This window comes from Sinocyclocheilus anshuiensis, unplaced genomic scaffold (genome assembly GCF_001515605.1).
Source record: "Sinocyclocheilus anshuiensis isolate Anshui unplaced genomic scaffold, SAMN03320099.WGS_v1.1 scaffold2229, whole genome shotgun sequence".
Lineage (NCBI taxonomy): Eukaryota > Metazoa > Chordata > Actinopteri > Cypriniformes > Cyprinidae > Sinocyclocheilus > Sinocyclocheilus anshuiensis.
In genome coordinates, this window is record NW_015552799.1 from 466887 (window position 1) to 471424 (window position 4538).

At 38.3% G+C, this 4538-nt stretch overlaps 1 pseudogene; it reads left to right on the forward strand.

Annotated features, from left to right (window-relative positions):
* Positions 1-1469: 1469 nt before the first annotated feature.
* On the forward strand, positions 1470-4029 carry LOC107667952 (uncharacterized; annotated as a pseudogene).
* Positions 4030-4538: the final 509 nt, after the last annotated feature.

The window sequence follows — 4538 nt, forward strand, 5'->3', positions numbered from 1 at the left end:
GTTTATCAGCCACATGTGGGCCACATAAGGGCCATCAGCCCTTTACAGAACTCAGCCATATAAGAATACCATATAAGGTCCATATATCAGCCACATCTGTTTTTATTATTTGGCTCACTCTGGGTTGGGTTATGGGACTGTTTAGGTTCAGTTCTGGCTAAAAAGATCTGGACCAGTTTTAGGCTGGTGAACACAAACTAATCTGGGCCACACTTTAGCTGTTGATATGGGCCAGATCCACGCCAAATTAAATTTGCTGACTGGGTCGTTTTATGTTGCTGGAGAGGGTATAGTTTGTATCTTTTTGGAGTCACGTAAACTAATTTTATATTCTTTAAAATTGTAGTCGTTGTTGTCTCTGCACATGGGATAGCCCGCATTTAGCCACACAAAACACATTCTTGTTAAAGGGGTCATATGATGCGATTTCAATTTTTCCTTTCTCTTTGGAGTGTTACAAGCTCTTGGTGCATAAAGAAGGCACGATGCAACGCAACGCGTAAAAAGACAGTATAAGCCATTATAATTCATTATAATTATGTCCCCACTGGATGCAACAAATGCCTCTGTTTATAATAGGTTTTAATGTTTTTGTCTCGTAGCTCCGGCCGGGACACGTCATCACAGTATGGTAAGGGGCGTAACATTTCCGTCACACACACCAATTTACGAACGTCTGCCTTTGAGCCAATCACTGACAGATCCTGGCATTACGTAATTAATATTCATGAGGTACACGTTTTCACCAGTAGGATTCATAAATACCTATATTACCTATATTTTTAAATTATAAGGTCAGTTATCTTCACTTGCGTATTTCTTAAATTATTTTAAACAATGTGAATAAAATTCAAGTTGTATTTTTAAAAACCACATGTTCTGTTTTCCAGCCAATCAGAAGACGAAGTTGTGGTTGGCAAATTATGAATATCAAGTGTAATCCCAATCTGAAAATCGAGGATGGATGTAAATAACTGAAGTTTGTGGCAGATTAAGTAGCACCGCGAAACGGAACATTTTATTGTATCCGACAGGTAAATTTTCAAAGTTGTAATCCGCACTCAATTCTTTAATTTTCATAATTATCAGTTTAGATGATGTAAATGGTGTATTCGAAGGCTTTTACAAACTCATTGCACGCTCGTGTCATACATTTCATGAAAACCCACTTTTATATTGTTTAAAACGAAGATCAATTGTTTGCGAGTTACTCGTGCAAGTATTTACTTGAACCAATTAGTTTTAGGCTAGCGTCAATAACATGATCATCGGTTTGACCTGATGCATTTCTTTGTTTGCATAAAAAGGAAATATTTAATATGCATTAAATAGTTTTTTTGGGCGGTGAATTCGAATTAATGACCCCATGTAATCAAAATAGGCGTGTCTGATTTACTGATAAACATTATTCTTTCTGAAGGCCATGCACTTTGGCCAAGACCACATTTTACATCTCCTGCTTGGATAAAACTGAGCAGACACTCCTTTTTCCTCTTTCAATCCTGACTGACTCCAGTTTGAATAACAATGTCCTACGATGATTCATCTTTTCATTTAAAACCACTATCAGTATATTCACACATGGTGTGCTCCAAACAGCAGTACAATGCCAACAGCCCGGTTTACAACATACAGGTACACATTTCCAATAAAGAAACCGGAGGCTGGATGATCCATGTTTTGATGAGACCTGCGAGACCCCCCTGAAATGACAATGCCTCACAAGAACATTTTCCCCGGCTCAGGGAACATTTTCCATGTACTTCCTAACCAGAGTCCAGGGATTGACACCTACACAGCCATTAATAATATCAAAAGACATCACACCGCCTCGGTCAAAGGTCAATCAGCCTGTGACCCCTGTCGTGTCCACCCCTCTGTCCAGTTGCAAACAGAACTGGATAGATCAAGACCGGGAGAGCCTTCCCTCCCAGATACCGGTTCTTAAATGGGACAGAGAGGTTCCTGCAGTTGAAATATCATTGCGTGCGTCTCTAAACTTTGATATTTGCAGTTTTACTAGTTTCTGTTATTATTTACCCTTCCTGATCTTGTTTTAAACCTGTTTTTCGGTATTTTGTCCATAATGGACAGAACATTTGAAGCTTGTTTTCAATGACCATTCAAATTGGCCATATCTAAATAAAAATATTCTACATTCTTATGAAGCCATATGATTTCCTCATCTGAGAAACGGACCAAATTTAAACTGGTAGAGAGTGACATGACGTGGCCAAGCATGGTGACCCATACTTGGAATTAGTGCTCTGCATTTAACCCATCCAAAGTGCACACACACAGCAGTGAACAGCAGTGGGCAGCCATTTATGCTGTGGTGCCCGGGGAGCAGCTGGGGGTTCAGTGCCTTGCTCAAGGGAACTTCAGTCATGGTATTGAAGGTGGGAGAGAGTGCTGTACATACCTACAATCCCTGCTGGTACGAGGCTCGAACTCACAACCTTTGGGTTACGAGTCCAACTCTCTAACCATTAGGCCACGACTTTCCTGTGCTGCAGGTGGTGTATTTTTGTTGGCCAAAACCTGGAAACGAGTTAACATTTTAGTTTGTTTAGCCTTCCTTTAGTTTTTTTACTTCTGATGAATGTATTTAGGCTTCAAAATTCATAGAGATATCATCGTACTGATGTAGATATACAGCTCAGTACATTGCAAAAACCAACATGAAAAATAGTTGTGATAAGATATTAACGTGTTTGACAAAAGACAATTTGTTTTTAGCAAATTAAATGGTACAGTATAGCATTTTGTTATACTGTAAATTACCTTTTTTTTGACTGGATTCCACTATTCTCTCCATGTTTTCTTCATCTAGCCCTAATGATACAGTTTCAGCTTGTGCATTTGGTCACTCATCAGCCATCTGTGCTCCCACTTTTCTGTGTCATTGTTAAACTGTCCCTTTGCCCACTGAGCAGGTGAAGTCAACACAAAGACCACCAGCAAACCTGTGGTGTTTTGTGAAGAGGAGTGGGAGAGACGGAAGAAGACATATGTTGAGTCCGTAAAAAGACATATGAAAGAAACAGCAGCAGCAAACGGTACACTGTAAAAAATGATATGATGAAAAAGCCATGACAGCTTGTGTTTTTAAGTTACTTTAACACATAAAAATAATTTAAGCAATTCCAACTTTTTTTTTATAAGTTATACTAGATTCAACTTGATTTTTTAAGTCAGCTTAGGTTTTTAAGTTGAAAGGGGTGAAATTTTTTTACAGTGTACCGCAATTACCAAAACACTGATTTCGGTCTCGTTCAAGTTGTGTAATTTGTGTGTGCCAAACCTGTAAAAAGAGCATTCCCCGTCTGCCCTTGTTTGGGGAGAAAGATCTCATGCTGTTGGTTGATTCCATGTTGCTGTCGAGCTGGCCATGATGCTCCAATAATAGTGTTAATAGTGTTCACACTTTGAGAAGTCAAACTACTAACTATCACTGCGTGTTTAAGAACCAAATCCATCAAGCTGTTTTTAACTTCAAACCATTGCTACGAATCTTCTATCCATAATATTGCTTTCTTCAGTCAAAAAGTCATCTCGTCCAAATCAGGAGAGAAATCTGCACAGATCAAGCACCGTTTACAAGAGAAAACAGTCCAAAACAGTTCTAAACTAATATGCAATTGGATTTTGATGTGAGAGGACAACAGGAGATGGACTTTTTAAGTTATTATGGATTATGGACATGTATTTTCTTGTAAATTCATCTACATCTTGGATGGCCTAAGGGTGAGTAATTTTTTAGCAAATTTTCATTTTTAGGTGAACCATTCCCATAAAAAATATTACAGCAACATGTAATGGGGAAATCTCAGTGTGATATATAGGACACTGTTGATTGGTGGTGTGACGTCTGTGTTGGCAGGTGTCATCACTGAGCTCCATATTTTGATGAATACTGTGGCCAGTCATCAAACTGGAGGGAATGGGCCACACTGGCAACACCCCTCAGACCTCACACGGAGGTAAATGTTACCAAACCTGTCAAGAACATTTCTGGGTCACGTTTGACCCCAAATCAAAAGTTTGTTTAGCTTCTTAATTCAGTCTTATGTACCTAGATTGTTGATCATCATTTCTTATCATGAAGTCTGGCTCACTTACCATCATCATACCTGCAAACTCATTGCTGTTAATTGAAAAAAGGCCATTTATGTGATTTGTGCAAATCAAAAAGAAACACTAATTTTTTAACACTCATGATAAGGGGCCAATCAGTTTATTAGAATGATTTCTGAAGGATCATGTGACACTGAAGACTGGAGTAATGATGCTGAAAATTCAGCTTTGCATCACAAGAATAAATTAAAATGTTAAATATATTCAAATAGAAAACAGTTCTTTCCACTAGAGGGAGTCTTCAGACTTTAAAATGCTAAATATATAAAACTGTAAGATCCTATAAAGGATACCAGAGTCTGCTCTGTTTGAATAGAGTGCCTTCTGTCATCTGATTAATATAGTTCATGCCTATTTAGCAAGTACAATTCCTCTTAGTGTAATTGTAAAAACATCCACCA